This window comes from Nomascus leucogenys, chromosome 8 (genome assembly GCF_006542625.1).
Source record: "Nomascus leucogenys isolate Asia chromosome 8, Asia_NLE_v1, whole genome shotgun sequence".
Taxonomy (NCBI): Eukaryota; Metazoa; Chordata; class Mammalia; order Primates; family Hylobatidae; genus Nomascus; species Nomascus leucogenys.
This window is the reverse complement of record NC_044388.1, coordinates 20,607,226-20,620,584: the sequence shown is the minus strand read 5'-3', so window position 1 is coordinate 20,620,584 and position 13,359 is coordinate 20,607,226. Positions and strand designations below refer to the sequence as shown.

The window sequence follows — 13,359 nt, the reverse complement described above, 5'->3', positions numbered from 1 at the left end:
CTTACTCCCTCGCGTTCGCCTCACTCTTGGGAGTGTTTAGCCTTCTGCTTCTCTTGAAACATCGGTTCTTCTTCTTTTTCTCTTTTTTTTTTTCCTTTTTAAGATTTGGTAGGTGAGTTGTTATACACTGCTTAGCAGATTCTGACTTCCATGGCCATCGTCCTGCTGAAACTTTGGTTCTTTGTCCTGAGAGCCCAAATAAGAAGCAGTGAAATGGAGACCAGAAGGGGAGTGGCGGAGGGGACTGTGATCAGGCAGTTGCTGGGGGCTGTGTGGAAATGGGTTCTGGTTTAGGAGTTGGTCTTCTTTGGCTGCTGTGTGACCTGATGTGCCACTTGCGTCACCTGCAGCCCCTGATAGGCAGGCCCTGTGAATGGGGAAGGTAAAGAGCCCCCAACAGTTACTGGTACCTGCTGTGTGGCTGGCCCTGGGCTGGGGGCTTTATTCACCTTCCTCAACCCGCTTGGGCTTCCTGATTAGAGAGCTAATGTGAATCACCAACCCTGTGATGCCTCTTGAGATGAGAGTTCAGATTTCCCAAGAAGATCTAAGCAGTTGGTCCAAATTGTAGTTCACTAGCAAATGACCGACCCAGTGCTGTCCCCGTGGTGTGTTTATGACACGATGGAAGATGCTGCCTTCAAAAGTGTCCACTTGTAAGAAGATGTTTAGTGAGGCTGGGCATGGTGGCGCACACCTGTAATCCCAGCACTCTGGGAGGCCGATCACTTGGTGGGCAGATCACTTGAGGTCAGGAGTTCAAGACCAGTCTGGCCAACATGTTGAAACCCCTCTCTACTAAACATAACAAAAATTAGCCATGCATGGTGGTGGGCGCCTGTAATCCCAGCCACTAGGGAGGCAGAGGCATGAGAATCGCTTGAACCTGGGAGGTGGAGGTTGCAGTGAGCTGAGATCGTGCCACTGCACTCCAGCCTGGGCGACAGAGCACAACTGTGTCTCAGAAAAAAAAAAAAGAGAAAAAATGAGTGAACAACAACAATGCAAAGTTTCTGAGCACCTACTGTGTATGTGCACAGCATGTTGTGTACTGTGGGGGAGATACCAGTCCCAGAAATCTAGGAATATATTAAGATAGACCCATAGAGAATGAGGGCCAGGACTTAACCATTCCTCTTCTTTTAACTATCTCCATGCACCTCTCATTTCTCTCCAAGGGAGCCCCTTGCTGCTTTGAGAGTTCTATCAAGATCTTATCTGTGTGTTTGGGTTTTGTGCTCTGAACCCTGAGCTGAAGTTCCTGGTTGGACCTTGCCAGATATGCTGCCTTTATTCCTAGACAGAGTGGCTGCCTGAAACCCTTCTTCCTTCCCTGGCCTGGTGCACTGGTCTGTATACTTCAAAGTTCTGATTGCTTGTTGGTCTGCACAAGCCCTGAGCAGCAGCCACTCCCTTTCTCCACCTCCAGCTGGGCCCTGCCCAGGCCTCTAGCATTCCCAGGAGAAGAAACCCTTCTCCAAAAAGTACTTTCCAATTCCCACAGATTCCGGCACCCTGAGGCATTCCCCCTCCAAAGTGTCCACGTTGCATCAATCTTTGAGATGCCCCCCCAAGTTAAGGATGTGTCCTACCCACTGTAGGCCAAGCTTGTATCATTCTTGACCTGAAATGGAAGTATGGAGAGTTCAGGTTAGGTTTGAGGAGAAGCTTCTGAGGATTTAATTTAAACATTGGATAAATATCGAGGAATTCAGAAAACCTCCTTTCCTGAAAGTCTTTAACACTGGGATTTATGGTTCTGTGATGCCATTTAGCCCACGCGTATCTATTAAAAGCAGCCCATGTGCCCATGCTGCAGAATGATTGAAGGAGGGTCTGTTGAAGCATCTCACTGGAGTCGCGGCAGTGGCTTCTCTACCTGAAGTTTTCCTTGCCTGGTTCCTGAGCTCAGGTTTGGGGGCAGAGATGGCTCTAGGGGGCTTTGTGTCGGGGTTTCTCAAGGCTGGTCGTCTGATTTAGATCGCTCCCTTGGCTGTGCTGATGTGAAACGTGCTCCTGCCTCAGGCCTTTGGACTTGCCTTTCCCTCTGTTTGGTGGTGTCCTAACCCTGGTATTTTCATAGCCCGATTCCTCATCTTCAGGTTTCTGCTCAAATGTCTCTTTATCCGTGAGGCCTTCTCAGGCTAACATTTAAAATGGTAACTCCCAGCCCACCATCCCTGCCAGCCCCAGCCCCCATGCCTTGCTTTCCTTTTTCCCTGTGGGACTTCTCCCCGTCTGACCTGTTATAATTTACTTGTTTACAGTATGAAGCTCCACAAGGGCAGAGAGTTTCATTCGTTTGGCTCCTTGCCGGGTCTGCAATGCCAGCATACAGTAGGTGCTCAAATATTGTATAAATCAATAAATGAACAAACTAGTGAATGATGTTGGGGAGCCGCCAACAGACCAGAGGTTCCTCCCCTGCCCTCCCTTGAAGTCATGAGCTTTTCCTCTCCGTTGCTCCTTTACTCACAGCCTCTTTCCCACCTGGTAGCTAGGTAAGCAGATGGAGAGTGGCATGACTGGCGAATCCAGCCTCGTCTGGGTTGAGTTCATTCAAATCCCATTTAGCAGGTGGGTCCCCAGCTGGCTGTGACACATCCTGGGGCGGATTTCACACCACTCCCTGCTCTTCTGTACCCCCAATCTTCTTTGTTGGGAAAAGAGTTAGGAGGTAGCTGGCTGGGAGGCTCCTAGTCTGTTGGGAAGCAGTGGATGGTGGCTCCTCTCCATCTCTTCATCCCTTCATCCCTTCTCTTGGCCAGTGAGGACAATAGGGCAATTACTGAGTCCCCTGGGCAAGGCACTGAGTCATCGGGTCAAATCAGATGATGCCCAGGTCCTGGGGATGAATGAGTCACTCTTAATGGGCAGATCCCAAGATGAATGTTGAGAGCATCCTGCCTGGCTTTATGCCTGCAAGCCCTCCCCATAATCTCCTTCCTTCTTGCAGGTGGGCAGGAAGAAGCAGGGTAGAAAAGGTTAGATTCCTAATCTAACTCCTACCCCTCAACCCCAAGGGACCTTGTTGGTCAATAGCGAAGGAACTGGAAGGATGTTCAAAGGCTGAGGCAGGCCCAGATGTCACATTTCATCTCTGTGGAGGGCGGGCTGCTCAGGCCAGATGGATGAGCTTGTTTGTGTGTGAATGTTCCTGTCACCTTCCTGATGGTGAGGGGGGCGATGTCCACCTCCAGATGCTGCCAAGTAGGGCTTCCTGTTTTCTTCCTCTTGTCCCCATCCCCTTCCTTTTTATATTTACAAACCTCTCTGGTTATCTACAGCAGGGAATGGTGCCTGAGAGACTCCTTCAGATAGCAGTTCCTTCTAGTTTGAGTCAGGAGGCACGGCGTCCTCAGAGTCCCTGCATCCTCATTCATGAAATGCTGGCAGTCAAGGGAACAGCCCTGGCTATCCCATGAGGTTGGCCTTAGGATTTAAGTGAGATAATGTGTTTGACAACAGAATCCCAGCATGAGCTTGGGTTTTGGCTTCATTAAAAAATTAGAATTTATTTTAGAAAATTTAGAAAATAGACAAAAAGAAGAAAATAAGTCCTAGTACCTTCTCTTACTATTCGATGTATATCCCATATTTTTTTCAAAAAAAGAAATCATGATAATTACATGATAGTCATGTATCAATGCATTTTCTACTTCTGATGGTTACATTATTATTATGTGAGAGAAGGTCCTTATTTGTAGGAAATAACAACTACAAAAAGTATTGGGGGTTGTGATGGAGCATCAGGTCCTCACTCAAATGGTTGAGAGCAAAAAGTTATTTGTACTGTACTTTTTCTTAACTTTGTGAGTATTTTGAAATAAAAGTACGTATGCCATTTGGAGAAAAAGAAGATAGCATAGTGGTGGTTTTGTATGTCTGGAATATCCATGTCTATCTTTCCAGTGTCTCAGTTGAGGGTACTTAAAAGGGAAAAACCACCTACACTTGATTTTCTGTGAAGAATTTACAAAGATTTGTAATTTCAGCCTGGGCAACATGGTGAGACTTGTCTCTATATGAAATAAAAAAAATTTAAAATTAGCTGGATGTAGCGATATGTGCCTGTGGTCCCAGCCCTCAGGAGGCTGAAGCAGGAGGATTGCTTGAGTACAGAAGTTCAAGGCTGCAGTGAGCCATGATGTCTCTGTTGTACTCCAGCCTGGGTGACAGAGCAAGACCCTGACTCAAAAAAAAAAAAAAAAAAAATCTAATTGTTGGGCTGGTGGAAATTGTATTGGTTCATTAAAAATTTGCATCGATTTTATTTTTCCTGATATGAGCTCATTTTTCAGCCAATGAGTCAGATCCAGTTCTGTGATCTTGAAAACCAAGTCCAAATTCTGCCAAGCAGAGGTAGAACATGATGTGTGTTTTCTGTGCCAGGTTGGGGGCAGGGCACTGGCTTTGATTTGAGAGTTTTTGTCCTTGAGCTCAAGCTTGTTTTTAAGGCTGCTTTGACATATCTGCCAGTCCATCTGGCCTTCAGCATATGATGGGGGAGCAGTCTGCTGAGGGCGGAGCCCGTGTGACTCAGTGACGCTGAAAGGCAGGGTGTATCTTGCTTACCTGGCTCCCTGGGTGCTGACTGGTCTAACAGTGGCTTTGGACCTGTCATTTTATCACTATTAGTCCCAACCCTTATTTTTCTCCTCTTTAAGAAAATTGTGGTAAGGTATATACAACACAAAATGTACCATTTTTACCATTCTTTTTTTTCTTTTTTGCCTCTCCCCTATTTTAACCATTCTTAAGGATAGCATTAAGGCATTCACATTGTGAATGCACATTCACTTGCTGTGCAACTCTTACCACCATCCACCTCTAGAACCCTTGCATCTTCCCAGACTGAAACTGTACCCATTCAACACTAACTCCCTATTCCTCCCCTCTCCCAAGCTCAGGCAACCACCACTTCTCTTTTCTATTTCTGTGAATTTGACTACCCTAGGTACCTCATATAAGTATTGAGGAATCATACAATATTTGTCATTTCATTTATGGCTTGTCACTGGCTGATTTCACTTAGCATAATGTCTTCAACATTCATCCATGTTGTAACATGTGTCAGAATTTCCTTTCACTGAATGTATATACCACATTTTATTTATCCATTTATCCATGGACGTTGGGCAACCCTTGTTATTTTTGAATGGTTGGAATGTGTCAGAAGAGAGCAGAGCACTTTGCAAACTTGATGGGCAGCATAAATGCAAAATAGTGCGGATTATTTAGTGCTGAAAGTTGCCTGTTTTGTGTCTGTGGGGCCATATAAGGCCATGTCTTACATATAACCTCCTTTAGGAAAGGAGATGAGTGGGAAAACATTTGAAACTTGTAGAGTGACTTGTAGGCTCACCTCTTAAAAGCTGTGGGACCTTTGGCAGGTTACCTAATCTCTGTGCCTCAATTTTTTTTCATCCATAAAATAGAGTTGGCTAGTTGAGGGATCTCAGGCCTGTAATCCCAGCACTTTGGGAGGCCAAGGCGGGAGGACTGCTTGAAGCCAAGAGTTCGAGGCCAGCCTAGGCAATGTAGTGAGACCCAGTCTCTACAAAAAGTAGCCAGGCATGATGGTGCATGCCTGTGGTCCCGGCTACTCAGGAGGCAGAGGCAGGAGGATTGCTTGAGCCCAGGAGTTCCAGAGTGCAGTGAGTTATGATTGTGCTACTGCATTCCATCCTGGAGGACAGGGTGAGACCTTGGCTCTTTAAAAAAAAAAAAAAAGAAGTATATCAGTTAGCTTTTGCTATGAAACAAACCACCCTAAAACTTAATGACTTAAAACATTTATTTAGCTCATGGTTTTGTTGGCCAGTGTTTCTGATCTCAGGCTTAGAGCTGATCTCTCACATATACAATCAGTTGGTGGATTAGCTGGGGGCTGGCTGATCTTGGCCTTATCTGTCAAGTGGTTGGTTGGTGGTCAGTTAGGGTAGCAGGGGTGACTGGGCCACATGTATCTTTCATTCACCAGGCTAGCCTGGTCATTTTCATCTAGTGTTGGGATTCCAGCAGCAAAAAGGGTGAGCCCTTTTCAAGCCTCTACTTGTTTCATGTTTATTAACATCTTATGGGCTAAAGTCAGTCATGGGGCCAGTCCAGATTCAAGAATTGAGAAAGATAAAGTCTACCTGCAAAGTATTCTAGCTACTTTTGCAATTTACTACAGTGATGGAATTAGTACATGTAAAGCATTTGGATCCAATAAATGTAAGATTATCCTAGATGTATTTTTCTATCAAATGTTGAGTATCTGGTGAATCTGCTGCCTTGTAATACAAAAAAGATCACCACCACCACAAAGAAGCTATGGGTAGAAGAGGAAACAGGCCTCTCCTGGCTGGGAGGGGGCTATGGAAGATAGAGAGATTGTGCCAGGTGGAAGAGTGAGCCCAGGTAGGTGGAGTACATAGTGAGTTATTTGTGAGGGCAGAATGTGCCGGAGGATCGAAAATGATGAGGGAGGGAGTAGCTGACTTACCTTTTGACTGATCAAAAGCACTCTGTGCCCAAAGGGATAGTGTGGCATGGGCCTTGAATGGATGGAGAATCGTGTTTTGAATGAAATGAAATGGGTCAAGCATATCAATTAATCTCCTGAACTATTATGTTAATCCTAGAGGAACAGAGTATTATAGTGGTCCTTTGTTGGGAAATTCTAGGCATTGATTTTGTTTCTTCCATGGCCGGGAGTGGTGGCTCATGCCTATAATCCTGGCATTTTGGGAGATTGAGGTGGGAGGATTGCTTGAGCCCAGGAGTTCAATACCACCCTAGGCAACATGGTGAGACACCATTTCTTTTAAAAAAAAAAAAAAAAAAAAAAGCCAGACATGGTGGTGCTTGCTTGTGGTCCTAGCTACTTAGGAGGCTGAGGTAGAAGGACTGCGTGAGCCTGAGAAGTCAAGGCTGTGTGGAGCTGTGATCGCACCACTGCACTGTAGTCTGGGTGAAAGAGTGAGACCCTGTCTCAAAAAAAAAAAGGAAAAACATTTCGTAAGTGGAGAATGAGAGGATGAGAGGCTGATGTTCTGCAAAGGTAGGATATAAACTCAAGGATATGTCAAATGTAGGTTATTACTTTACGTGTCTGTGTGGGGATTTAAAAAAATTTATTATTTTCTTTTCTTCAGTAGCCATTGACTGAGCACCTACTATATGCCAGGTATTGTTCTAGCCACTTGTTGACCTATCAAGCATAGAACAGAGATCCTGTCCTTATGGAACTGACATTCCCCTCATGGCAGTCTTATAAAAGGGTGTGGGATGGGCTGTTTTGAGCAAAAGTAGAATCTTTGTTACTGACCTGGATAGGGATGTGTGTGTGTGTGTGTGTGTGTATGACTTCTCCATTTGAGGTATGGAGTGAGACTATGGGGGGATTATAGCAGGTCAGGGGATTGGCAAAGAAAAGCATCTCCCCTTTGTCTGCGCTGGCCACTGTGGAGTATACAGTTGGTCTGTATCCTCCACGAGCCCCATCTTCATGAAGGTGGTGCTATGGCAGAGGCAAATACAATCAGTTCTCATTATCTGTGGTAGTCATATTCTATAAAGTTTCCACAGACACTGAATTAGCAAGTACCAAGGCTTTGCTCCTAGGGGAAATAGAGGTTAGGTTCCTGAGAGCCTCTGGTCACAACATTTTTGTCAGCCAATGAATACATAACCTTGTTATATGTGTGTTTCTGTTTAAAGACCCCTTATTTAGTATGTTTCTTACAATCAATTATATGCACTGTGTCTTGATAATAAAACACTGGGTGCAAAGGGTTGAATATTCTCCTGACTGGGTGATGTGACTGTAAACTTCTTTGGCTCTTAGCCTCATGATGATGCTGTCCACTCTGCTTTTTTAATCTGTCATGACCTCTCAGGCTTAGTGCCAGATGGAATCCACAAATCCAGCCACGTTTTCATCTTTTCCATAGCTTCGTCATGCACAACGGATGTTACTTTAGCACTTACTGAGTGAACTCATGTTCAGATTGGCAAATTTCCTCTTCCTTTTTCTGCATGTGTCGTTTTGTTGACTCATTAACACTGAACTCACAGCCAACAGTGGTATAACTTCTGCCTGAACGAAGCTCATCTAACACAAGTATTTTCTCCAAAAGGCACATCACAGCCTTCTTCTACTTAGGAGCACTAGAAAGCACTTAATTGCTATACTTGGAGGCCAATTTATAGACAAAAATCATCAACAAAAAGCACAAAAATGTCAAAAACACAGCACTAAAAGGACCGAGGAAAGGACACTTGTTCACAGTATGAGAGTCAAAACAAGAAGGCAGGATGGCTTCTTGCTGGACATCAGCTAGAGACGTATGTATCAGGTAGCTCATTTTTTCACCACTCTGTGCACGTCGATGGATGGCCCCAAGAACACTGCGAGTGTTGATTTTGGGATTACAAATAAAGCTTAGTAAGTAGGTAAATTCACAAATAGGGAAGCTGTGAATAATGAGGACTGACGGTATTTGCCAAGAGCCACATGGAGAGGCTTGTTAGTGCGCTGAACCATGTGGCTCTGATGTAGATGGCAAAGGGAAGAAGCTAGGGAGTGTGTCACTGTGTGTGTGTTGGCGGGAGATGCTGCCCATCAGGAAGGCTTTAGGGGAAAGACACACTGTGCACACTCCGAAGCACAAGAGGGAGGCTGGCTAGTAAAGACAGAAGAGCAGAGATCTGAGGGGAAGGGTCAGTGTGGGATATGAACTTGGGTAAGGAAGCCAGAGCCTTGGAAAGAGAGGCTTAGGGGAGCTCAAGGACCAGGCAGGAAAGGAACAGCATGGACAGCTGAGGGTGCCTTACGCCTCAGCCTACCCTTCAGACTTGGTCGAGAAGCTGCAGAGTAGCCATGGTAGGCTCTTGAGTTAGGGGGCTTACGTTGTGTTTGAGAAATTGATGTCCTTACATTAATAGCAGCTCCATTTTTTGAGCGCTAATGATGTATTAGGTGCCCCACACACTGCTCTGTGCAGGGGCTGTCATTGTCTCCCTTTTGACCTTATAGTATGAATGAGGAAGCGAATCTTGGAGCCCGAAGACTGTTACCTGGGCCTTTACATAAACCTTCCGGTGTTGTGGCCTAATGTAAGAGAATGTGAAGGGAGACTGTAACAGACTTGGTGGTTAATTATCTATCCAGATTATGTTGTACAGAACTCCAAGGTTTTGACCTGAATAGCCAGTAGAAGTTGATAGAGAGTGGGGATCTGGCTTTGGGAGAAGCAAGCGAGTTCACACTTCATAATGTTAAAATTGAAGTGATTGGGTACCTGGGGAGAAATGCTGTTGGCTAGAGTGCAGGGAAAATGGGAGTCAGTGGTATGGCGGTGACAGTTTACTAGATGGAAGGGAGGAAGAAAGGAGGATGGAAGGGAGGAGGAAGAAGAGTAATTTCAACACTCTTTGTATACCAGGCACTTTCTCAGTGTTTTACATGCATGAGGGGGAGTTATGTAAACACACACACACACACACACACACACACACACACACACACACACACAGACACACACACACACACACTTTTGCAGGAGAAGAAACTGGGGCTTAGAGGCTGTGTTCTCTTAAGGGGCTATCTACAGCCCTGATTTATTGAGGCTCTGCTAGGGGCCTGGGTTTGTGGTCATAGGTCTTTTATGTACATTATCTCATTTAATCCTTACAGCAAGTACTTTTTGCAAGGTGGTACTCTTTTGGTACTCTTTTCTTTTTCTTTTTCTTTTTTTTTTTTTTTTTTTTTTTGAGATGGAGACTTGCTCTGTCACCCAGGCTGGAGTGCAGTGGCACGATCTCGGCTCACTGCAACCTCTGCCTCCCAGGTTGAAACGATTCTTCTGTTTCAGCCTCCTGAGTAGCTGAGACAACAGATGTACACCACCACACCAGGCTAATTTTTGTGTTTTTAGTAGAGATAGGATTCCGTCATGTTGGCCAGGCTGGTCTCAAACTCCTGACCTCAGATGATCCGTCTGCCTCAGCCTCCCAAAGTGCTGGGATTACAGGTGTGAGCCACCGCGTCTGGCCTGCAAGGTGATATTATTTTCATCATACCGAGGGGGAGTAATCACTGAGGCTTGGGGACTTTAAGATCACAGAGCTTGCGAGGACAGGAGTGAAGGTTTAAACCAAGTCTACCTGGTTCTGGCTGGTGCCTGGCACATAGGAGGCATTTATGACTATTTGCAAATCTGAAAGACACTCTGGCATATCTGAGGAGAATGGGCTTTTAGGACTAAAGGCAGTTTTTGAGCTCATTGGTGCAGTTATTTCCCTGCGCGCCCCTGCCTCTTCTTGGCTAGGGTAACTGAGAAGCTCTTGTTCCAAGAATCTGGAGTCCTTGGGAACTTTCCTCTCATGGTGCCCTGTTCCTGCTAGGACTTCAGTGCGGCTTTGTCATGCCTTCCTTCTTCCCCGTCACTTTCATTTCTGCAGAGCCACTCGCCTGTCTGGGGGCAGTTCTTGCAACGGGACTTTGGGTGAGGAGGTCTGGCTCAGTGACGTTCTTCCCTGTGGCCCTGGTCACATTCCCCCTGGGTGGCCACAGGCCAGTTCCTGGGAACTGCGTCATTCCTGCTGCCCAAAGTAAGGGCACGTAGTGGAATGACAGGGCATCTATCTCAAAGCAGAGTTCCTGGAGATTTATGGCAAGAACTGCGCATGGACTCTTAACTCTCCTTCGCCTGAAAGATCGTATCCTGCCTGACAGTCTTGGCTGAAGATTCTGGGAAAGAAGCAGCTGCACTTTGGAAGCTTGGAATCTTGAATTAGGATGGGGTTAGGAAGGAGATGAGTGGCAGCTTTTGACCCAGGTCAAAGGCTCCTGACACAGAGAAGTAGATTTTTGTGCTTCTGCCAGAAGGGTTGCACCTCCTGCTTGGCCGGCTCTGCCTCGGGCGTCTGGGGCTGGAGCAGGGAGAGTGTTGCTGATCTTGAGGTTTTCTTTTCTATTTTCTTTTTTTAGACGGAGTTTCGCTTTTGTTGCCCAGGCTGGAGTGCAATGGTGCGATCTCGGCTCACCACAACCTCCGCCTCCCGGGTTCAAGCTTTTCTCCTGCTTCAGCCTCCCGAGTAGCTGGGGTTACAGGCATGCGCCATCATGCCCAGCTAATTTTGTATTTTTAGTAGAGATGGGGTTTCTCCATGTTGGTCAGGCTGGTCTCAAACTCTTGACCTCAGGTGATCTGCCCGCCTCGGCCTCCCAAAGTGCTGGGATTACAGGCATGAGCCACCGCGCCTGGCCTAGGTTTTCTTTTCTGGTGGTGCCATGAGCCATTTGCATTCAACCCCATTCTGTCTGGCAGGTGGCAGGAAGTCCACATGGGGGACTGGTTGCAGGCAGGTCTTAGCCAGGAAGCACTGGGCTGGAGGAGCCGCCCTCCATCACCTCGTCAGTTGGGAGGTTTGTCATGGGCAGCTCCCTTTTTCTTGTCTCCTTTGCTATTCACAGAGGCGTGACTGAGCCCCGGTTGGTGCTGCTGGGCAGGCAGTGTTCTTTGTGAAGCTAACGGGTGTGGTTTGTCACCGCAGCATAGTGGTTAGAGGGGAAACAGGGTGTGGAGTTTGGTTCCCTGAAACCATGATGCTCTTCAGATGTTTCCTTCCTTCTTCTCAACTGTACTCTGCTTTTAGTAAAATGATTGCATGGACATGGATAGCCCCTTCCCCTCTGTAAACCACAGGCATTCCCTGGCAAGAGTGGCAGTGTGATTAATTTTTCAGTGAAAGGAAATCAGACCATAGGTTGTATCTCTGCTACGAGTTTCTTCGACACAGGCTGGCCTTTTTATGTTGCCTGGTGACGAGGTTTGGGCCCCGGCTGTGCACTCTTGGTGCACCTTCTGTTCCTTTCCTGACTCAGAGGATGCCCCTGCTTTCCTTCCTTTCTTTTCTACTTCTTCCCCAGCCCTCCCAGTTGTGACTTCTGTGAAAATCTACCCTGAAGAATCTGATGAAATTATTCATGCTGAGAAGTAAATGACTGATAAGACTTAGAGATTTATGGTCTCTGGGCCTTCAAGTGGTTCTGACTTACAAACATTCCCATAGCTGGGAATACCCTGCTTCCAACCTGGTGGGACTGCATATTCCCAACTCAGGGTTCATCACACTGCAGGAACCTCTGCACATGTGAGAGACAGAACTACACCCTTTACACCAAGTGGGAAATGCTTGGAAGTGCAGGCTGTGGGTGGAGTTTTCATTTCTACATAGTGGCATGTCCTTGTGGAGTTTAAGCCAGAAGTAAGATAGGCAGATAGAACATGGGAATACAGAACACCCAGTTAAATTTCAGATTTTTTTTTTTTTTAGGTATAAATTTGTTCTATGCCATATTTGGTACATAAGCTAAAAAAGTTGTTTACCTGAAATTCAGATTTAACTGGAAGGCCTATATTTTTATTTGCTAAATCTGGCAGCCCTACCAAAAGGGAATTTGTAGTGTTGATCAGCCAGAGGGAGAAAGTAGTTTTGGGGTCAGCTGTCCTGTCTTGGGGTTCCTGAATCCACAGCATGTGGAGCTGTGGAGGGACCCTGGCTCCCACTTTGTCATTCCTTAGCCTGTAGCCTTGAGTGGGCACAAGTGAACACAGACAGGAGAGTTGAGTGATACTAAAAAGCATGCGAATGCTCACGCTGCTGTTCTAGCTACTCCCCAGCCTGGTGTTTCTGGGATGAAATTGAGTTTCTAAGATAAGGAGCTGGGTCTAGTATTTTTTTCTGTCCGCCCCAACCCTCACTAGCCTGGTTTTGCTGAGAGCTGGTCAGCTCCCGGTAGAATTCTGGAGGGGCTTCATGGGAGGCCACATCAACTGGGTCTCTTCTGAAGAATCTTCTGGAATGTGGGTTCCTCAGCTGTGTCTTCCCCTGTCTTCTCCAGCCACTTACTGTTTCTGCCTCCCACCAGTTCTTTCCCCTTCTCCATTCTTGATGGCCTTTATAAGTTTGATATTTATTAGTTTCTGCCATTTAAAACTTTCATGGGCATGGGGGAGTTTACCCTCTCATAGAGAATGGAGCACCTGTTTGCTTCAGTTAAGGCAATGATGGGCTTTGGTTAGGAAGCCTCACTTTGTAGGTTTCATTTTGGGGAAGTGGTTTATTTTTATTTTCGAGATGGAGTCTTGCTCTGTCACCCAGGCTGGAGCGCAGTGGCACGATCTCGGTTCACTGCAAGCTCCACCTCCCAGGTTCAAGCAATTCTCCTGCCTCAGCCTCCCAAGTAGCTGGGATTATGGATGTGTGCCACCATACCCGGCTAATTTTTTTTTTTTGGGGATGGAGTCTCACTCTGTCGCCCAGGCTGGAGTGCAGTGGCGCGAACTCGGCTCACTGCAAGCT

General features: G+C 46.4%; 1 protein-coding gene across 4 annotated transcripts in view; it reads left to right on the top strand.

The window, feature by feature from the left end:
* The window catches only part of SH3BP5 (SH3 domain binding protein 5), a 77,831-nt gene that overhangs the window by 29,184 nt on the left and 35,288 nt on the right, over positions 1-13,359 (top strand). The gene's annotated exons all lie outside the window — the stretch shown is intronic.